Source organism: Bufo bufo, chromosome 2, assembly GCF_905171765.1.
Source record: "Bufo bufo chromosome 2, aBufBuf1.1, whole genome shotgun sequence".
NCBI classification, from domain to species: domain Eukaryota; kingdom Metazoa; phylum Chordata; class Amphibia; order Anura; family Bufonidae; genus Bufo; species Bufo bufo.
This window is the reverse complement of record NC_053390.1, coordinates 763,812,079-763,836,590: the sequence shown is the minus strand read 5'-3', so window position 1 is coordinate 763,836,590 and position 24,512 is coordinate 763,812,079.

Here is a 24,512-nt window from a genome sequence, read left to right as displayed (position 1 = left end):
TAGCTCTATTGTTTGTATATATAATGGTGTGCACCCATTTAGTTTTTTTCAATTATGTTTGCTTCATGGATATGCACCTGTGATCCTGAAAGTTTTAGTCTAAATTTTCTTGCAATATCTTAGTCTTTAGAGATCCAAAAAAAAAATTTTGTATCAAAAAGGATAATATAGTCTAAAACCTAAATAATTGTAAAAAAGTAGACTTATTAGGTATCGCCGCGTCCGTAAGAATCTCCTCTATAAAAATACCCCATGACCTAACCCCCCAGATTAACACGGTCCAAAAAAAAAAACTGTGCCGTAACAGCTATTTTTGGCACTTTTCCATTTCAATCCGTTTTTTCCGGTAACAAAGCAAGGGTTAACAACCAAACAAAACTTAATATTTATTACCCTGATACTGCAGTTTACAGAAACGCCACATTTGTGGTCGTAAACTGCTGTATCACTAAGAGGCAGGGAGCAAAAGGAAAGGACTGACATGGTTTCTGGAAGGCCGATTTTGATGGCCTTTTTTATTGACACCATGTCCCTTTTGAAGTCCCCCTGATGCACCCCTAGAGTAGAAACTCCCTAAAAGTGACCCCCTCTAAAAAACTACACCCCGCAAGGTATTCTAAACTGATTTTACAAACTTTATTAACCCTTTAGGTGTTCCTCAACAGTTAATGGCAAATGGAGATGAAATTTCAGAATTTTAATTTTTGGTAACCTTACCTCACAAAAATGTAATATAGAGCAACCAAAAATCATATGTACCCTAAAAATAGTCCCAACAAAACCGCCACCTTATCCTGTAGTTTCCAAAATGGGGTTACTTTTAGGGAGTTTCTACTCCAGGGGTGCATCAGGGGGGTTAAAACAGGACACTGTGTAAATAAACCGGCCCTTAAAAATCAGCCCTCCAAAAACCACACGGCGCTCCTTTCCCTCTACGCCCCGCCGCGTGGCCGTACAGTTGGCTGTTAACTCTTGCTTTGTTAGTGGAAAAAATAGGTTAAAATGGAAAATTTGGCAAAAAAATGAAATTCTCAAATTTCATCCCCATTTGCCAATAACTCTTGTGCAACACCTAAAGGCATAACAAAGTTCGTAAAATCAGTTCTGAATACCTTGATGGGTGTAGTTTCTTAGATGGGGTCACTTTTATGGAGTTTTTACTCTAGGGGTGCATCAGGGGGGCTTCAAATGGGACATGGTGTAAATAAACCAATAAACCAGTCCAGCAAAATCTGCCTTCCAAAAACCATATGGCGTTCCTTTCCCTCTACGCCCTACCGTGTGCCCGAACAGTAGTTTATTGCCACATATGGGGTGTTTCTGTAAACGGCAGAGTCAGGGCAATAAAGATACAGTTTTGTTTGGCTGTTAACCCTTGCTTTGTTAGTGGAAAAAATGGGTTAAAATGGAAAATTTGGCAAAAAAATTAAATTCTCAAATTTCATCCCCATTTGTCAATAACTCTTGTGCAACACCTAAAGGGTTAACAAAGTTCGTAAAATCAGTTTTGAATACCTTGAGGGGTGTAGTTTCTTATATGGGGTCACTTTTATGGAGTTTCTACTCCAGGGGTGCATCAGGGGGGTTGAAACAGGACACGGTGTAAATAAACTGGTCTATAAAAATCAGCCCTCCAAAAACCACACGGCACTGCTTTCCCTCTACGCCCCACCGTGTGGCCGTACAGTAGTGTACGACCACATATGGGGTGTTTCTGTAAACGGCAGAGTCAGGGCAATAAAGATACAGTCTTGCCTGCAAATATGTGCTGAAGGTTTTTCAGGTTCGAATGCCATTAAAATGAATGGGACCCGCCGCGAACTTGCGGTTTGCGAACATTTGATCGCGTTCGTGAACCGTCACAGCAGATGTTCGTCCATCACTAGACATAGGCTGTGCACCCCATGTCTAAACCATAGTGGAAACAACAAAATCAGTTAAGCAGTAGGCCTCTTTATAGACATTTTTATGCTTCTTGGCCCATGACTCACGCAGTATAATACCGTATCACACTCTATATTATTATTATCTATGTCTATACTGTTCACACTTCCAGGGTATTTCATCAATAAGGAATCCTTTGAGTGACCACAATTACTTGTTACTTGATGGACTTGTGTCCTTGCAAACTAGGTAAGTATGAGTTTCTTGTCTTGATTCACTTCTTTGCGGAGTCTGGCATGGATTGAAATAATATACATTTGCAGATGTCTTCGAGACTTTGGCATCAAACAGCGCTTTAAGACATCGATCAGGATTGACATTTGCTCAGAATTCATCAAAATAAATGTTTATTCTTCAGCAAACTTCACATATGTGAAAGTCATACAGGTCCAACATATAGACATCGAAGACTGATTACACAGGTTATTGAAATAGTTCAAAAGCACTGGAAAAACCCGGAGCCTTGAAAGGAGGGAATGAGAAGGTTTTAATTTACCTGCAGGATTATGAAGAGTGCTTCTTGAGACCCAGCATTGGCACCTAATGGTAGCAAATACCATCTCAAACCTAGGGGCACTGCACCTGGTGCTGCCGTGTAAAGTGTTTTACCAACGTCTTTCTCATATAATGAGGCCTCTTTTATGGATTCAAAAGTCTATGGTATTCATTCTAATATGTTTTCCATGTAGGGAAAGTGATTGAAAAGTATTACCCTCTGTCTAAAAAAATACTGCAGTAAAAAATGACATATTTAGGTAACAGTAAAAGAGAATATCACATATACTGTACAAAGAAACGTAACAGATTGCCGTGAAGAATAATTATTGAAATATTCAAAAATTCGATTCGGCTGCTTCAAAAAAATTTGCTTTGTCATGAAGCGCATTTCTTTGTAAGTAGTGGATGTAATGACTGAGAGCGGCGATTGCGCCGCCCCCCGTCATTGTACCCTTCAGATGCCGCGTCCATAGCTGATCGCGGAATCAGACAGCAATAATACAGTGTAAAATAAAAATAAAACTTAATAAAATCATACTTACCCTCATCCATTTGATCGCAAAGAGCCGATTGCCGCCATCTTGATTGAAGATCTAGCGCGAAATCTCGTGCAGCCCGTAATGACGCCATCAAGTCATAGGTCACAGTGAGCGGAATTTCGTGCGAGATCTTCAATCAAGATGGTGGAGGTAAGTATGATTTTATTTTTATTTTTTACCGCCATTAAGGGAAAATCGAGTCCCTGCCACGAAGCGTGAGGAAATTCTGCTTTGGAACAAATCGAATTTCCCCCGAAGTTCGGATTGAATTCAATTTTGTAAGTATGATTTATTCAGGGAAAATTGATTCTTTACCATAAAGCACGAAGAAAATCGACTTTGTAGCAAATCGAATTTTCCCTGAAATTTGGATTGAATTCCACTTTGTAGAGTTCGATTAGCTCAACACTAATCATAATAATCATCATCATCATTATCATCATTATAGGCAGGATTACAGTGAAAGGCAACACCTCTATTATAAAGCTAGAGACAAAAAACACAGCATTCGTTGACAATAGCTGTTGGTCACAGCTCACCTCCTCCCCCTCCCTGCTCAGATTACAGAGCATGCCAACACTCTCCCATAGAAGTCAATGCAACAGAATTAGGGTGGGTTCCCATCTGCGTTCTGGATTCCGTTATGGCTTTCCGTTATAAAATGGTTAAAATGGAAAATAACGGAATCCATAAGATGGAAGTCAAAACGGAAGCCTTTACAGGCATTCTGTTTTGATCCGTCCTAATAGAAGTCTATGGGAAAGCATAACGGATCCTTCTGGGTCCCGTTATGCAAGACGGAAAACAAAGTCATGTCGACAGGACTTTTTTCACCGTTCTGCATAACGGAAACCAGACGGATCCGTTATGCTTCCCCATAGACTTCCATTTAGACAGAAAGCAAAACGGAATTAAAAGCTTCCGTTTTGCATTCCGTCATAATACAAGTCTATGGACAGCATAACGGATCCGTCCTTCCGTCTTATGGATTCCGTTATTTTCCATTATAACCATTTTATAACGGAAAGCCATAACGGAATCCAGAACGCAGATGTGAACCCACCCTTACTAAGACTGGTGTTTCATATGTAAAAAGACAGCTGGAGTTTGACCCAAATTCATTAAATAAATAGTTTATTGTGTACAGGTTTTATATTCAAGCTTTTTATTGGTAAAAATATGAATAACTATATTTTAACATTGATTTTGTGTAATCAATGAAGACAATGAAGAAACTGCAAGACAAGCTCAAGTTTCTAAAATAATCCTAAGTCTTGCACTTCCTTTATAGTGCTTTATGTTATATACTTTGGTTTTTCAAGTTAGTTTCGGTTTTTTTAGGACTTCTGGTTTGTAAGGGCTTCCATTGCTTGCAGCGCTGAACATTCCAGGTTTTTTGTTTCATTGTTGTAAACTAGATTTATGAATATGTTTGGAAAATACTTTTTGTTTTACAGATTCTCATTATTCATGTAGAAATGAGATACCTTGTTGTTTGCTTAGAGGAAGTTCCAGGTCACTGAATAGAAAACTGGCTAGATCAAAGATGTGCTACGAAATTGTTTCCATCTGCAAAGCCTGCCTATAATTGAGATGTAAATTTTATATATTGAATATGTCTGCTAAAATATTTTTAGTTTAAATTCAATTTTACCATTTCAAAAATAGAATTTACAGTTACCGAATGTAAGGGAATCTGGGTTAAGGACTCTTGTGAGTGTGAAATGTACAACCGCATGTAAATTGTATAGGAAAGGAACCTTCAGAACCATAGTCATTTATATTAATTAGGAAGCTGAGATTTAGGGTGCTCTTGTATGGGGCCCTTTTACACGGGCATCGTTGAAGAAACCGCAACACTCAATAGATTTGTTTAATTGAATGCTTCTACATTTATTTATCCATCCAAAATAAGATTATACAGTGGCCAAGGTTTAGTCCTCTCCCAGGACTTTGTTCGCGGACTACATCAATTTACTAAAATACAGACATAACAAATGTGTCATGCAAGACACTATATAATGTTTCAGCAAAATTCTAATATACAAATATCATTCATAGATGGCTGGTAGTAAGAGTAATACAGCTGATGTAAAGTATTTAAGTTACTGTACACCCTCCCTCTCTTACATCCAGTGACATCTCCTGAGATTTAGACTCTCTTCCCTCATCTTTTCTTTCCGACCAGACCGCCATGATTATTTATTTTAGCCATCTCTTGTCTCTGCAGAGTTTAACAAACAGACATCTTAGTTTCCTACATTTCCATCCTCCTCCTGACCCTCTGAACACCCCATCAAGCATCCCCCAATACTGTCCCCACTGTGCTCCCTAACGCTATACTGCAGAAACAGTCTAGAACCAGGCAAGTAGTGCCCCCTTCAATAATTATTGGCACACAGTGCCCTAAAAAATTACTGCGCTCAGCAAATAGTGTCCCTGACACTAATAGTGCTGTGAGCATAATGTCCCCCCTAAATAATTGTGCTAAGTTGATACTATGCCAGGGTGCCCGCCTTTTAGAATGGAAGCACTCATTTTCCACTGCCCTGCCGCTGCCCCCACCTTTCTCCAGGGTTGTGCTGTCTGAGGCGATCGCCTCACCTCGTCTAATTGGCGGTGTGGCCCTGCATGAGGCAGACTGAGAAGTGGAGATTGTGCAAAAACTGCGCTGAAATTCACATAAAATCCATCCTCAATCTGCCCCTGTGCAATTCAGTGGGTTTTCATCCCTCCATTCACATGCAGTGGAAAAAAATCCAAGCAGAGGATATTTACTATTGTAAGATGTTCATTATTCCTGTGGATTCCACCAGGGGCAGATTAAGTGCATGAAGGGCCCGGGGCTGTCTACCCAACTTGGGACCCTTCCTCCATATTAGTTTTTTTTTTTTTTTTATATATATAAAGAGGTTGCGGTGCTTAGTGAGCGCCACAGTCTCTTCCTAGGCCATATGACATCTCCAGACTGAAAAAATACCCCAAATTACCCCAAGTTGGCTCCTAAACTGAAAAAATGTTGTTGCCAAATTTAAAATACATATAATTATAATTAAAAAAAAAGACTTGGAGGAGAATACAGCACCACATACCTCTTACATCCAGGGATATCTCCTGTCATGTAGACCTTCTATTTTCTCTTCTGCTCCATTTGACGCAGACCACCATGACAAATTCTTTCAGCCGCATCTCGTCTCTACAGTTTGTAACACAGACACGTTAGATTTCTCAATTTTTCCATCAACTTCCCCATCCTCGTGTCCCCACAGTGTCATCCTGCTGCCACTCCCTATTCTGTGCCCCTTGTGCTCCCCAATGTCACAGGTACTATACTGCTGAAAAAATAGTGACCACAGTAGACATAATTGGGGTCATTTATCAAACTGGTCTAAAGTAGAACTGGATTTCCAAAAGAGCTGTCAAAAATGAAAGGTGGAATCTGATTGACTGCTATCGGCAACTAAGCCAGTTCTAGTTTACACCAGTTTGATACATTACCCCAAATGTCCCTATAGTGTCTGCAGCAGTTATAATGTCCGCTAGAGTGCCCCCAGTAATAATAATAACAACCTATATTGTGTTCCAGGTAATAATCCCTGTATAGTGTCCCCAAAAATAATAGAATTGTCCCTACAGTGCCTCCCCAATAGCAATGCCCCCCACACTGCCCCCCAATTTGCCCACCACACAGCAATTTCCACCACACTGCCCCCACATACAGTAGTAAATTGCCCATCACACAGTAATTTCCCCACACTGCCCCCACATAATAATTTTCCCAGCACACAGTAATTTCCCCCACACTGCCCCCACACAGTAATTTTCCCCACATAGTAATCCCCCCACTGCTCTCACACATTAATTTGCCCACCACACAGTAATTTCCCCCATACAGTAGTTTCCCCCACAATGCCCAACCCAGTAATTTCCCCCACTTTGCCTCACACAGTAATTTCCACCATACTGCCCCCACATAGTAATTTGCCCACCACACAGTAATTTCCCCCACACTGCCCCCACACAGTAATTTTCCCCACATAGTAATCCCCCCACTGCTCCCACACATTAATTTGCCCACCACACAGTAATTTCCATCACACTGCCCCCACATAGTAATTTGCACACCACACAATAATTTCCCCCACACTGCCCCCACACAGTAATTTCCATCACACTGCCCCCACACAGTAATTTCCATCACACTGTCCCATATAGCAATTTGCCCCCACATAGTAATTTCCCCCACACTGCCCCATATACTAATTTGCACCCACACAGTAATTTCCCCCACACTGCACCCACACAGTAATTTCCCCCACAATACCTCCACACAGTAATTTACCCCGACACAGTATTTTCCCTCACACTGTAATTTGCACCCCACTGCCCCATATAGCAATTTGCCTCCACACAGTAATTTCCCCCACACTGCACCATATAATAATTTGCCCCCGCACAGTAATTTCCCCCACACTGCACCTACACAGTAATTTCCCCCATAATACCTCCACACAGTAATTTACCCCGACACAGTATTTTCCCCCACACTGTAATTTGCACCCCACTGCCCCATATAGCAATTTGCCTCCACACAGTAATTTCCCCCACACTGCCCCCATATAGTAATTTGCCCCCACACAGTAATTTACCCCCACACAGTAATTTACCCCACAGTGCCACCCCACAGTAATTTCCCCCATACAGTAGTTTCCCCCACAATGCCCAACCCAGTAATTTCCCCCACTTTGCCTCACACAGTAATTTCCACCATACTGCCCCCACATAGTAATTTGCCCACCACACAGTAATTTCCCCCACACTGCCCCCACACAGTAATTTCCAATATACTGCCCCCACACAGTAATTTCCACCATACTGCCCCATATAGTAATTTGCCCCCACACAGTAGTTTCCCCCCACACTGCCCCACATAGTAGTTTCTCCCACACTGCCCCACACAATAATTTTCCCCACACTGCCCCACACAGTAATATCCCCCACACTGCAATTTTTCGCCACACAGTAGTTTCCCCCACACTGCCCCCACACAGTAATTTCCCCACACAGTAATTTCCCCCACACTGCCCCATATAGTAATTTCCCCCACACTGCCCCATATAGTAATTTTCCCCCACATAGTAATCCCTCCCATAATAATTTGCCCCCACACAGTAATCCCCCCCATAATAATTTTCCCCCACATAGTAATAGTAGTGTGTCCCCTCCCATGTCCCCCAAAGTTGGCACATAAAATAAAATAAATACTCACCTATGTCCAGGTGCGCAATGGCAGGCTCGCACACGTCACTGTGCTGCGTGCCGGAACAGGCACGCGCAATGACATCATAGTGCGGTATTTCACTACCGCATAGGCCTACTAGGCCTGAAGCCTATGGTGGTGATTGGCGGTGGGGCAGGGAGCTACGCAGTATGTGGGTGTTCGGGTTGGCGTTAGGCCTCCCAGCGAAGCTGGCCCCGTGGCTGCCGACCCAAGCACCCCTATTGTAATCTGTTATTGGATCCCACACAGAAAAGCTGTCACGGATGATAGCTGGAAGTTATGGATAAACATCCGACTGGCTTGATCCCAAACTAAGGAGCATAAAGGTGACCCCTATAAAACCCTAAGAGCTCACCCTGACTGCTAAGCACATACAAGGGTCTCAGAGGTAGACGATTGCATGCCCTCGTACCTAGACTGTGTGACACCTGAAAACCCTATAATAGTGAGGGGACACAACCACCGGCTCCCTGCACTTAATACGGAGTAAGTCAGGGTCACCTAGAATCAAGCCAGCAAGGAAACACAATACATGAAAGGACTTATCTGAACAAGCAGCTACAGAAGTCTCCAGCAGTGAACACTTCAATCCAGGAAGTAGTATAAACCGCAAAGTAAGGCAGTATGGGAGGGAATATAAAGGAAAGAGGATTAGTCTAAATAGGTGACACCTGGGAGAAGGAAATGAGATGACAAAGTGAAACCAAAACAAAGAACATCATGCAAGAGGTAGAAAAGGACGTCTGTCAGACCTTCTCACAGAAGTGGCGGTGACAAAAGCCTATTGAATGACAATAGTGTTAAACGATTCTCTGGGAATGATTTAAAATGGCCACCAGGAACCTGTTCTAGAAAGTCAGCAGGACTGGTTGCCAGCACTTGCTGAGCTGCCTAGGGGGTGAGGGACTGTGACCTCACTACACACTACGCTCTGGCACTTGCCTATACTACATATTAGTGAGTGTTCCTGTCAGGCTGCTCAGCCATGATGGCATATCATAGGCAGGATCACATTATTGCCATTCTATTGTAGAGCAGTGTAGTGTGTAGTGTGGTCTTGCCCTCACCCCGGAGACAGCTCTGCAACCAGTGGGGGCAACCAGTCCTGATTTTATTCTAGGACAGGTTGCTGGCAGCCATTTTAAATAATTCCCGGAGAGCCTCTTTAATGTTTACGCGGATCCGTGGCATATCCACAACAAAAATCGTAATTGTCAAGCTTGGATTTCTGCCAACTATTGAATTATCTATAGGCAAACCCTCAATTTATGAACTTGGCTTTAGGGTACAATTACATTTGGGCACAACAGCGGTGCATGTAGACAAAATATGTAGCAACCCGGCAAGGGAAGGTGCTTGATGGAGAAGAGCAAGGGAGTGGCAGTAGGTGGCAGATGGTGGTGTTACCTAAGGTGGCAGTTGCACTGCTACAGTGTTCCCTTGGGCCACGCAGTGAGGAGGGGTGTGCACCCTGGTAGAGGTCTCCTGCCTATGTGAAGGTGGGGTTGGAAGGGGGTTGAATATCTTGTAGAATTTGTTATGTAGAAGTGGTGCATTGAATAAATCGATTGTATGTGCGTCACGTGAGGTCCACACTCCCTACGACTTAGTCTTTTTATATCAGCCCGCCCTGTGTGTCTCATGCTAGAAACTATTTGGTCGCACCTTAGTGAGTGGGATAGCTTTCAGATACAACTGACATAAAACTCTGATTTGTAGACAAGGGGATAAATTGGCTGATAGTGTAATAAAACAAACTGTTTAGCTCCTGCTTCAAAGAGCCGAGCATCTGTTTGGGGAGAGAGTCTAAATTGCCTCCATCTATAAACGCATTACATCAACGTCAACTGCCAAGAATTTAATAGATTTAAGGGTGGTCATTTCTCTGTGGGGGGAATGGTGAAATTCCTATGGAAATCATCAAATTTAAAAAAAATAATAATCTATACTTGGAGAAATAGAGCCAAACCAACAGATGTTTCACCCTGTTTGCCCTACGATGATGTTACTTCTTGAGCAATGAAGATACAGAATCATAGACAAGATACCTAGACTACATACCTGACTGATCGTATAGATATAGCAGACCGAGTTTGTCACGTCACATAATTCATTGTCCTATTCCAATTCTTTCTGTAGTTTTACATAGGACTGTAAGTAAATCTTAATAAATTATGGTAAGGGGTTAACCATAGGGATTGTTGAGAGCCTGACTAATCCTTAAAATGAAACGGTGCTGGTAACTCCTTAAGAGGACCTGTTATCTCTCCTATGTCTGTAACTAGCTGGAGTAGGTCCCTTCAATAATTGGATAATGTGCAGAGACACATCCCCAAAAGGTAATGCCCAAATGTATCTTTATTCATTATCTTCTAACTGGAATAATAGAGGAATGGCATAACACAGAGTCATAAGAATACAAGATCCAGTAGTTAGTACTTGTCAAAAGAGGTGACAGGTCCCCTTTGGGGTGGATTCACGTTTGGCAGAATTTTACACCATGGACAAATCTGAGGCAAAACTCACATTTCATCCATGTAGACTTTTTTTTACTGACTTGTGATGTGGACATGTAGTGGATTTCACCTTTTTACAGGTTTTATCCTTTAATTACAAGGATTAAAATCCACACATAAAAATCTGCTTTCATTACAGATCAGTAGGGGTATCAGAGGTCGGACCCCAATTATTCCTAGTAAAAAGTCATCACTTTTTATGCTTATTTAATATGATAAAACTGATTTAAATGGGTTCTAATTAATCTAATGTAAAAGGTATCTGATCGCCCTGCGTCTGACTACCAAAACCCCTGATTGAAGGGACTGCATCATTCTGGCGGGTTTGGCGGCCTCCTCCTCAGCCTGTGACATCACGTGCATTGGTTCTATGACCTTTCTGCAGCTTAATCCCAGTCAAGTAAATGGGAATGAGTTGCAATACCAAGCACAGCCACTGTATGGCACTGTGCTGGGAGTCGGACCTCCACTGATCTGCTGGCCAATTCTTGGGAAAATTCATTGATATTTAACTCCTGCAAAAAAACTTTAACCCCTTCCTAACCAGCACCATACTAGTACGGCACAGGCCAGGTCTGTAAAGATGGCGCCTAATAGCCGCAGGGTGCCTGCTGTTTCATATTGCAGACACCCACAGCTGATGTCCACGACCAGCGATGATGCTAATGCATTGGAGTCTATGAGAATAGCAATCTAATGATTGCTTGTTATAGTTCCCTATGGGAACTATAAAAAAGTAAGACAAAAAAAAAAGTTTTTAAAAATAAAAAAATAAAAAAATTCTAATCACCTCCCTTTCCCCAAGATAAAAATACAAAAAAATTACACGTCATGGGTATTCCCACATGGGAAAACACCCATACTATAAAAAATATCTTCCCCATACCGCAAACGGCGAAATGAAAAGAAAAGAAGTCAAAATGGCCTATTCACTGTTTTTGGTTGCTTCATTTCTCACAAAAAAATTAAATAAAAAGTGATCAAAAAGTCATACACACCCCAGAATGGTATCAATGAAAAGTACAGATCGCCCTACAAATAATGAATGCTCACAAATCTCCGTACACATAACTACCCAAAAGTTATAGGGGTTGGAATATGGCGACAAAAGCATAAAACAGATTTTTTTCAAGGTTTTAATTATTTTTTCAGTATTAAAACAAGAAAAACTATACATATAAGGCACTGCCGGATTTATACTGACCTGTAGAATGAAAGTAACTGGTCAGTTTTATATTGAACATCATAAATTAAAAATAACAAAAATGTAAAACTGTGGCGGAACTGCATTTTTTTTCCGATTCCACCCCATTTTTTCCTGCTTCCCACTAAATGCTGACATTCAACTTGTCCTGCAAAAAAACAAACCCTCACACACGGCTATGTGAACGTTAAAATAAAAAAGTTTAAAGTTATGGCTCTGGGAAGGGAGGGACTGCAAAAACAAAAAGCAACGGAAAACCTACGGGGTAGAAAGGGTTAAAGGTGTTGTGTCACTTCAGCAAGTGGCATTTATCATGTAGAGAAAGTTACTACAAGGCAATTAGGCTACTTTCACACTTGCAGCAGAGGATTCCGGCAGGCAGTTCCGTCGCAAACGGATGCATTTGTGAGACGGATCCAGATGCGGATCCGTCTCACAAATGCATTGCATTAACGGATCCGTCTTTCTCGTTGTCATCCAGAAAAATAGATCCGCTATTTATTATTTTCACAGATTTAATGGTCTGCGCATGCGCCGATAGAAAGAACGGATCAGTTTTGCTGGAATACTTGGGGTCGGCATTAATGCATTTAAATGGAAATTAATGCCGGATCCGGCATTCCGGCAAGTGTTTAGGATTTTTGGTGGGAGAGAAAACTGCAGCATGCTGCGGTATTTTCTCTGGCCAAAAAACGTAAGAGGGACTGAACTGATGCATCCTGAACGGATTGCTCTCTATTGAGAATGCATTAGGATAAAAGTGTTCAGTTTTTTTCCGGTATTGAGCCGTTAGGATGGAACTCAATACCGGAAAACAAAAACGCTAGTATGAAAGTACCCTTACTAACTAGTTAATTAATTAATACATTAATGTATTGTGATTGTCCATATTGCCTCCTTTGCTGGCTTGATCATTTTTTTCCTCATATTATACACTGCTTGTTTCCATGGTTACGACCACCCTGTCCAGCAGCTATGGTCGTGCTTGCACTCCATAGGAAAAGTCAGCTGCCTCTCTGGTGGCCATGACTGTGGGACTGTCATGCATGTGCAGCAGCTCCTATTCTGGCCATAGGCGTGTGCACCCTAAAGCACAAACACACACACCGCGCGTGCGCGTGTATGTATGTATGTATGTATGTATGTATGTATATATATATACTGTATATATATCTATATTGCCATTAGCCCCCATTTACAGCCCTTATGCCTCATTAACCCCCATTATGCCTCTCATTAGCCCCCATTATACCTCTCCTTAGGCCTCATTATGCCTCTCATTAGCCCCCATTATGCCTCTCATTAGCCCCCATTATGCCTCTCATTAGCCCCCATTATGCCTAATTAGCCCACATATGCCTCATTAGCCCCCATATGCCTCTCATTAGCCCCCATTATGCCTCTCATTAGCCCCCATTATGCCTCATTAGCCCCCATTATGCCTCAATAGCCCGCATATGCCTCATTAGCCCCCATATGCCTCATTAGCCCTCATTATGCCTCATTAGCCCCCATATGCCTCATTAGCCCCCATATGCCTCATTAGCCCTCATTATGCCTCATTAGCCCCCATATGCCTCATTAGCCCTCATTATGCCTCTCATTAGCCTCCATTATGCCCCCAGCAGCCTCATTATTTATAAAATAAAAAGCCACTTACCTCTCTGCTCCTGTATGCCGCCGCTCCTCGCCGCCCACGATCCTCTTCCTCCTGCTGTCAGCTGTGCTCTGAACTGGCGCGCATAGCATGACGTCACAAAGCGCCTCACGCTGCACAGCCAACAGCCGAGGACCAGGAAGTGGTAAGTACATAGCGTTCACCGCTTCCTGGTCCTCCGGTACTAATGAGCGCTTTCAAAATAAAAGCGCTTCATTAGTATTCGCCGGCCAGCAGGCTTGATTAGGGTGTGCCCAGGCACACCCGACACACCCCAAGTGCACGCCTATGATTCCGGGCACTTCGTATCTGCGCTGAAGCATTAATCCAGCCAGCAAAGGAGGGAATATGGACAATCACAATACATTAGTAAGTGCCTAAGGGCTCATGCACACGACCGTTGTTTGGGCCTGTATCCGAGCCAAGCAAATGTGGGCCAATTCACTTCAATGGGGCCACAAAAGATGCGGACAGCACACAGAGTGTTGCTCCGTTCCGCGGCCCGCAAAAAAATATAGAACATATCCTATTCTTCTCGGTTTTGCAGACAGGAATAGGCATTTCTAGCATGGACCGCCTGTTCCATTCCGCAATTTGCATGAGCCCTAAGTATTAACTTCAATGCTGCACTCAGTACTTGCACATCTGATATTGACCATTACACAGTGTCATCTTCTAAGTGCCCAGCCCGGGGCATCGTTACTACGTCTTCATGCCATTTTTTAATCTGGTTCGGGAAAATAAATGCTCATTCTCTATATTAACCCCTCTGCACCAGGAGACTCTACAAGCCCCCAGTGAATCCCTACACAAGAATCTATATTATCCTTTCAGCAGGGGACTCCTGGACCGTCACTCTCTATTATGGTCTGAGCTGGGCGGCTGACGTGTTACATCTGTGTGTTCACTGGTAGACATAACACATAGATCCCGCTGTAAAGGAGATTTATCACAACTGGTGTGAAGTAGAACTGGCTTAGTTGCCCCTAGCAACCAATCAAATTCTAGCTTTCATTTTTCAGAGCTCCTTTGCAAAATTAAAGGTGGAAGCCGATTGGTTGCTATGGGCAACTAGGCCAGTTCTACTTTACACCAGTTTTGATAAATCTCCCCCTAAATGTCTCCACAGTTTAACTCCAGAGACAAATAAACATGTTTTATATAAAGTACGACCACAGCTTAATAAGTAATACCAGTGATAAGTGTGAAATATGCCATTTATATAATTCAGGTTGTCACCATGCGTTAGCTAGCAGCTATAATACCTGATTTCAGCGGTCTGTTACTTATGTGTGGGAAATGGCCATAGACCCTACAGGGAAATTTCCTGGTCAGCCAATGCCCAGAGGGTCGCCCGAGCCCGCATAGTGGCCACTAGATGAGTACATAATGATCTGATGCCTTCAGATGCTTTCAGCATTAATCAGTGCTAGGAGCATCAGGTATTTATGCCCTGGGCCAGCATCCACAGGTGCCCCTCCTGAATTCAGCTGTATCATCGCACTTAGGACAGTGAAACAGTTGAATACTGCAATGTGGTATATGGTTCTGCTGGGGCGGAATTTTGTGCTGCACTAAGGTACTGCTGGCCCCACCTACTTCTGTTATTTCTGCCTACTTGCGTTGCCCCATCTTCTGTCAAACTGGATCCTCCTATGAAATGGCACAACTTTTAACCGCCTCCGGACCGCCTAACTCAGGATCGCGTTCCGGAGGCGGCAGCTCCATGCAGAGTCACGCATCTATGCGTCATCTCACGAGACGCGAGATTTCCTGTGAAATCTACAAGATTAGGCAGAGAGAGGCCAAGCAAGTTATAAGAACTTCTAAAGCGCAGGCAGAAGAAAAACTAGCTCAGTCTATGAAAAAAGGGGATAAGACATTCTTCAGATATATAAATGAAAAAAGGAAATTAAAACAAGGAATAACTAAATTAAAAACAAAGGACGGAAGGTATGTAGAAGAGAATAAAGGGCTAGCCGACTGCCTTAATGAATACTTCTGTTCAGTTTTTACAAAAGAAAAAGGAGAAGGACCTCCACTAGAAAGAATGACTATTAAATCGTTTGATGCATGTATCTTTACAGAGGAAGATGTTCTAAGTTTGCTGTCTAAGGTGAAGACAGATAAGTCACAGGGGCCTGATGAGATACACCCAAAATTATTAAAAGAGCTTAGTGGTGAGCTGGCAAAACCGTTAACAGATTTATTTAACCAATCATTAGTAACAGGAGTCGTCCCGGAAGATTGGAAATTGGCAAATGTCGTGCCCATTCACAAGAAAGGTAGTAGGGAGGAATCGAGCAACTATAGACCAGTGAGTCTGACATCAATAGTAGGCAAATTAATGGAAACCCTATTAAAGGATAGGATTGTGGAACATCTAAAATCCCATGGATTGCAAGATGAAAAACAACATGGGTTTACTTCAGGGAGATCATGTCAAACAAATCTTATAGATTTTTTTGACTGGGTGAATAAAGTAATAGACGGTGGAGGTGCAGTAGACATCGCATATTTAGATTTTAGTAAGGCTTTTGACACTGTCCCACATAGAAGACTTATCAATAAACTGCAGTCATTGAGCATGGACTCCCATATTGTTGAGTGGATTAGGCAGTGGCTGAGTGACAGACAACAGAGGGTTGTAGTCAATGGAGAACATTCAAAACAAGGTAATGTTACCAGTGGGGTTCCACAGGGATCTGTACTGGGACCGATTTTGTTTAATATCTTCATAAGTGATATTGCAAAAGGCCTCGCTGGTAAGGTTTGTCTTTTTGCTGATGACACAAAGATATGTAACAGGGTTGATGTTCCTGGAGGGAAACGCCAAATGGAAAAGGATTTAGGAAAACTAGAAGAATGGTCAGAACTCTGGAAACTGAAATTTAATGTGGATAAGTGCAAGATAATGCACCTGGGGCGTAAAAACCCAAGGGCAGAATATAGAATATTTGACACAGTCCTGACCTCAGTATCTGAGGAAAGGGATTTAGGAGTAATTATTTCAGAAGACTTAAAGGTGGGAAGACAATGTAATAGAGCAGCACGAAATGCCAGCAGAATGCTTGGATGTATAGGGAGAGGTATAAGCAGTAGAAAGAGTGAAGTGCTTATGCCGCTGTACAGAACACTGGTGAGACCTCACTTGGAGTATTGTGCGCAGTACTGGAGGCCATATCTCCAGAAGGATATAGATACTCTAGAGAGAGTTCAGAGAAGAGCTACTAAACTAGTACATGGATTGCAGGATAAAACTTACCAGGAAAGGTTAAAGGACCTTAATATGTATAGCTTGGAAGAAAGAAGAGACAGAGGGGATATGATAGAAACTTTTAAATACATAAAGGGAATCAACTCGGTAAAGGAAGAGAGCATATTTAAAAGAAGAAAAACTACCACAAGAGGACACAGTTTTAAATTAGAGGGGCAAAGGTTTAAAAGTAATATAAGGAAGTATTACTTTACTGAGAGAGTAGTGGATGCATGGAATAGCCTTCCTGCAGAAGTGGTAGCTGCAAATACAGTGAAGGGGTTTAAGCATGCATGGGATAGGCATAAGGCCATCCTTCATATAAGATAGGGCCGGGGGCTATCCATAGTATTCAGTATATTGGGCAGACTAGATGGGCCAAATGGTTCTTATCTGCCGACACATTCTATGTTTCTATGTTTCTATGTTTCTAAGCGCGCACACAGGCAAAACACATACGGACGTCTGAATGGAGCCTTACAGGTAGGTGATCAATGACAGGGGGGTGATAACCCCATATAGACTCCCTGATCACCCCCCTGTCATTGATCACCCCCCTGTCATTGATAACCCCCCTGTCATTGATCACCCCCTGTCATTGATCACCCCCCTGTAAAGCTCCATTCAGACATTTTTTTGGCCCAAGTTAGCGGAATTTTTTATTTTTTTTCCTTACAAAGTCTTATATTCCACTAACTTGTGTCAAAAAATAAAATCTCACATGAACTCACCATACCCCTCACGGAATCCAAATGCGTAAATTTTTTTAGACATTTATATTCCAGACTTCTTCTCACGCTTTAGGGCCCCTAAAATGCCAGGGCAGTATAAATACCCCACATGTGACCCCATTTCGGAAAGAAGACACCCCAAGGTATTCCGTGAGGGGCATATTGAGTCCATGAAAGATTTAAATTTTTGTCCCAAGTTAGCGGAAAGGGAGTCTTTGTGAGAAAAAAACAAAAAATAAAAAATTTCCGCTAACTTTTGCCCAAAAAAAAATAAATTCTATGAACTCGCCATGCCCCTCATTGAATACCTTGGGGTGTCTTCTTTCCAAAATGGGATCACATGTGGGGTATTTATACTGCCCTGGCATTTTAGGGGCCCTAAAGCGTAAGAAGAAGTCTGGGATCCAAATGTCTAAAAATGCCCTCATAAAAGGAATTTGGGCCCCTTTGCGCATCTAGGCTGCAAAAAAGTGTCACACATGTGGTATCTCCGTACTCAGGAGAAGTTGGGCAATGTGTTTTGGGGTGTCATTTTACATATACCCATGCTGGGTGAGATAAATATCTTGGTCAAATGCCAACTTTGTATAAAAAAAATGGGAAAAGTTGTCTTTTGCCGAGATATCTCTCTCACCCAGCATGGGTATATGTAAAAAGACACCCCAAAACACATTGCCCTACTTCTTCTAAGTACGGCGATACCAGATGTGTGACACTTTTTTGCAGCCTAGGTGGGCAAATGGGCCCACATTCCAAAGAGCACCTTTCAGATTTTACAGGGCATTTTTTACAGATTTTGATTTCAAACTACTTCTCACGCATTAGGGCCCCTAAAATGCCAGGGCAGTATAACTACCACACAAGTGACCCAATTTTGGAAAGAAGACACCCCAAGGTATTCCGTGAGGGGCATGGCGAGTTCCTAGAATTTTTTATTTTTTGTCACAAGTTAGCAGAAAATGATGATTTTTTTTTTTTCCTTACAAAGTCTCATATTCCACTAACTTGTGACAAAAAATAAAAACTTCCATTAACTCACTATGCCCATCACGAAATACCTTGGGGTGTCTTCTTTCCAAAATGGGGTCACTTGTGGGGTAGTTATACTGCCCTGGCATTTTAGGGGCCCTAATGCGTGAGAAGTAGTTTGAAATCAAAATCAGTAAAAAATGGCCTGTGAAATCCGAAAGGTGCTCTTTGGAATGTGGGCCCATTTGCCCACCTAGGACTTTACCTTGCATCTTGTGACTTAACTGTTTAAGCCGTGCACCCCGCTGACCTGGATAGTCGGAGGAGGCCAGGTTTTGGTTCCGTGTCAATACAGGTGGGAAGACGGTGCCCTCAGCATTTCTTGTTGTATTTATTGATCTATAATGAGTGTTTATAACATCAGAGATCAGAGATAAGGAGCCCATCAGCTCCCCAACTGATGTAAAAGAAAAAATCCAGAGGCTGCTACTAGAGCATCTCAGCCCTGTACAGAATAAAGGGGTCCTTTTTTTTTTATATAAAGACCAACTGAAAAAGATTATTTTTAGCGCAATAATAAAAAAAAATTGCCCCCAGAGGTATACATAGCCTTTTAAAGGGTTTTGCCATCAGTGAGTTTACTCTCTCACTGCCACTTGTTATTTCTGTCTCTTTTCCCGCTGATATCCTGGGCTGTGGGCAGGGTTTCAGCATAGCCACCTGACATGCCCTCAACAGATTCGCCATCCCAGGGCTCTAACTGCTTCAAGTAGATTAGGCTTCCCTACTAATCTCTGTTCTCTGAACTCCATCTGTATTTCATGGGATTATAGATTAAATTGCAACCCATATTCCTAATTTTAACCTACTAATGTTTCAAATAAGACACATGGACACAATTATAGATGGATAAATGAGACCACGGCCAACTTTATTAAATAACAGCTCAAACATTAGATAACCATATAAATTTAAGATTAATAACAACCACTGAATTAGACCAGCCATAAGCTCGGCCTAAATACCTGAATCAACTCATCCGCTCGCCACTTATTGATGAGCAACTTTACCCCTCCTTCTTATAAAGCGGCCGTGACAGGACAAAACATTAGGGAGGGCGGGGAGGGCAGCTGAACCAAAGATGTGGCTTGGCAGACAGCCTAATGTTGGCTACTACCGCATTATATACAGATTTTCAACACCACCCCAAATCTATCTACCAATGCCCTAACTGTTGCTGGGTACCATAAACTTCCCAGCCTCAGCAACAATCCCACCATAGGACATCCTAACCAGCCAATCCCTGTAATCTGCCCCCCAACCCGGCAACTATACTCAAATCAGCCAACTTTACCCTGATTTTGGTGGGAAAAACTCCTGCCAAAATGCCCTAAACAACCTATGGGATAATCATAATCCCATGTAGATCCCTCCAAATGGGATTCTCGGGATCTCAACATCCTCTTCAACACTTTTTTTGTTGCAGTAAATCAACAGCACAAGGTTATCTTCTTGCAGACACACATCAATCTATGTGCCATGATGTTAGTTGTAAACTGATAGTAAACCTCCCTCTGTTTACAACTCACCTCGTGGCAGACGATCGAAGAGTGTCTGCAGGAAGACAACCTGATGGCATTTCTTGTGCTGTTGACTTACTGCTACAAAAAAAAAGTCATCGATGAGGAGGATGAAATACAGATGGATATTCTGTACATGCCCATGGACATCCTGGAGGCTTCAGGGCAAGATTGTGGCCATCCTGTACTGCACTACGAATGAGGTGCCAGCCTGGGAGCTTCACAAATGGAGATGGACGACCAGTGAGCTTCTGCGCATGCACGGTCACGACACCCCGGCCATTTCATTTACCTATACTATGTTATGCAGGAGGTGTAGGCTAGGATCTTCTTTGGATAAACCGCAGCTTATGCACTTTGTGACTAATGCAGGAATGGAGGTAGATGACCAGCATGCGCGTTCATGATATTCCATCCATCTCCTTCACAAAGTTGGAAAGAAGAACTGCGCAATCTCAGTCACCGCTATGGACCTGCTGCGGTGGCCATAACTATGGAAGACGAACAGTGTCCACTAGAGTGGAGCAAGGTATAATCAAACAGCTCTAACTTAGAAACCATGCATTTTTTTAATACATGTATTTTATGACATTTATTTTATGGCGTTATCTAACTTTTGAAATATGATTGTCATGGTGACAATACCCCTTTAAGTTTTTTCCTGAGCCACTTTAAGTTACCGGTGCACCCCTGTCCTTGCGCCAGCAGTAAAATCTACTCTAGACAGAAGCTGCCATAGATTTCAGGTATAATTTACACCAGTTTTCTAGCACAAATTATATTAAATCCCTCAGGTCACCCAGGCACGGCCCCATGAAATCCACTCATCACACTGCGCCACCCACGTGACACCAAACCCCCAAAAGTAGCACATTTTTGTGCAAGTGGGGATTCTGTCAAAATTTGCTACTTTGACTCCACTGGCATAAGGAGTTTGATAAGTTCACCCCTGGAGTCAAATCAAGTGTTCCTAAGTTTTTGATATAAAATATTATTTGTATGTGAAAAGAATAAAATTATTTTAGTGGAGCATCAAGGGGATATTTTTCGCGTCTTTTGTTCCCTTGAAATTTTTGACACTATAAATAAAATAACGGGAATCTGATTTTAATTGGCCGCCTTTTCTCAGATGCATCTAGTGCTTTAATCTGTGACTTCAGAAGATACATAATGGGCACCGTTGATACAGTACATCAAGCTAAGTTTGTTATTCCAGCTTCTCTTCAAGTCATCGGGAGTTATGGTTAGAATGACTATGTTAACACATCATGCAATATTGATGAATCGCCCCCTCAGAGACCTGACAATGTAGATCAATCAGCAGCGTAATCACTTACAGCTCACCCCCTCTGAACTCTGCCTGCTTCTTAAAGGATGTTCATTTGATGTCAGAAGTTCTTAAGGAGACTTTACATGGCAAATGTTTGGATCTGAAGAACCTGTTTTGCATATCTGCATACTTAAAGCAATGTTATCATGGAGCATGTGCTATCGTCTGATAATGTAACTGGGAAATCCATTAAACTATGACTCCGAGGTATGCAAAGAGCTTAGCATGAAGATGGCTAAAAAATGCCCATGACTTTGGCAATTTAGAACACAGCCTTCTTCCAGGATTAGAAAAACATGACTGCTTTCTTCCAAAAACAGCACCACCCCTATCCATGGGTTGTGCCTAGTATTGCAGTTTGACTCCACTGGAATTAATGGGGTAGATCTGCAATACCGCACACAACCCTGGACAAGTATGAGTTTTTTTTTTTCTTCAACATAGAAGGATTGTTTTTATAATTCTAGACAGCCCCTACAGGGAAGACGTATACTTATCAAACAGGTGCATACACAGGTGTCAGAGGGCTCCATAGCAAAACTTTGTATACCCCCCCAGTAAGATCTGGCCAAATTTTCGGGGGGGGGGAGCTATGTTTCATGACTCCTACTTTTTGTTTTTGGAAAATAGGAAAATGTGTTATATTAATAAAGCAAGTGTTCTATAAAAGATTGTGTAAGGTGCTACAATGTACAGGGTGGGCCATTTATATGGATACACCTTAATAAAATGGGAATGGTTGGTGATATTAACTTCCTGTTTGTGGTACATTAGTACATGTGAGGGGGGAAACTTTTCAAGATGGGTGGTGACCATGGCGGCCATTTTGAAGTTGGCCATTTTGAATCCAACTTTTGTTTTTTCAATAGGAAGAGGGTCATGTGACACATCAAGCTTATTGGGAATTTCACAAGAAAAACAATGGTGTGCTTGGTTTTAACGTAACTTTATTCTTTCATGAGTTATTTACAAGTTTCTGACCACTTATAAAATGTGTTCAATGTGCTGCCCATTGTGTTGGATTGTCAATGCAACCCTCTTCTCCCACTCTTCACACACTGATAGCAACACCGCAGGAGAAATGCTAGCACAGGCTTCCAGTATCCGTAGTTTTTAGGTGCTGCACATCTTGTATCTTCACAGCATAGACAATTGCCTTCAGATGACCCCAAAGATAAAAGTCTAAGGGGGTCACTGGATATGCGAAATTGCTACATGATGATGTGTTTCCCTCTTTATGCACTAAAGCTGGCACGTTCCCTGAGTTTTTCCAGCAAGATGGTGCACCCACCACCACATTATGGGTGTCAGGTCCGAGCATTCCTAGATGAACAGTTTCCTGGAAAGTGTATTGGTCGTCGTGGGCCAGTTGAATGGCCCCCAAGGTCTCCCGATCTGACCCCCTTAGACTTTTATCTTTGGGGTCATCTGAAGGCAATTGTCTATGCTGTGAAGATACGAGATGAGCAGCACCTGAAACTACGGATACTGGAAGGCTGTGCTAGCATTTCTCCTGCGGTGTTGCTATCAGTGTGTGAAGAGTGGGAGAAGAGGGTTGCATTGACAATCCAACACAATGGGCAGCACATGGAACACATTTTATAAGTGGTCAGAAACTTGTAAATAACTCATGAAAGAATAAAGTTACGTTAAAACCAAGCACACCATTGTTTTTCTTGTGAAATTTCCAATAAGTTTGATGTGTCACATGACCCTCTTCCTATTGAAAAAACAAAAGTTGGATTCAAAATGGCCGACTTCAAAATGGCCGAGATGGTCACCACCCATCTTGAAAAGTTTCCCCCTTCACATATACTAATGTGCCACAAACAGTAAGTTAATATCACCAACCATTCCCATTTTATTAAGGTGTATCCATATAAATGGCCCACCCTGTATTATAAAACTGTCAGCCTGCAGCCACCACTAGAGGGAGCTCAGTGCACAGGAATGTATAGTTATCATTGAATGCACTGGCAGATGTAAAGATTGCTTCGCACTTATCTCCTCCTAATAGATGATGCAGGAAAATGCTGTGAATTTATATCAGGAAGAGAAGGAGATAAGCGGCAGGTTGCACGGAGTGTCTTCATGGTAGGTACAACACTTGTCCATTTAGCCCTACAGGCTGACACTTTGGGGAAAATTCATTATTCCCCCTATGCCTGCTTTTGGCATTGAAAAAATGGATTTGCACAGTTTTACTGGATTCTTCCAAAGCAAAGCTGAAAAGCTTCGGATTTGTTTGGTGGACGAATTTTGTGAAATACGTAACTAATTTAGAATTCGGTTTGTTATGAATCTATTTGCTCATCCTTAGTTTGCACCTAACCAAGAACAATGTTGCCATGTGGTTTTTTATGTTCTTCCTTTATTTGCTTGGGTTTCATCCCATACTAAAAAAGCATATTGATAGATTAGTGGGTGTGCGCTTGAGATAGAACAATTAGATTATGAAATGATTGGGAGCGCCAGCAACCTGGATAGCGCAGCAGAATAGGTTGGCACTATAGCTATGTTTTTCACATAGCAGTAGCTCCATTTTTCTAAGGGCTCATACACACAAACGTATTTTCTTTCCGTGTCCATTCTGTTTTTTTTTTTTGTGGACTGTATGTGGAACCATTCATTTCAATGGGTCCACAAAAAAACGGAAGTGACAACACGTGGTTGGATCTAGCAGGTTATTCCTTGTGGATCAATAGGCGTCTGTGTTGTTTCTGGTAATGGCCACACCCCTTGCCTCCACGTGTTGCTAATGTGGTCATTTAACCTTCCTTATTTATTGTTGCTTCTCCCACAATGCTGTGCGGTTTATAGCTTCAGTTTCAGTTTTGGATTCTTGGTGGTTGGATCTCGGCAGAGTTCCTGGTGCTTCCATAGCCCCTACGAAGTTAAGGCTTGACTTTCCCTTTTGTATTTTGTTTGGGTTCTGTGTATTGCATTTCCCTATTGTTTGTATTAGGCCTGAAGGAGACTCCTGTTCGTCCTTCCTTTTGGATCCCTG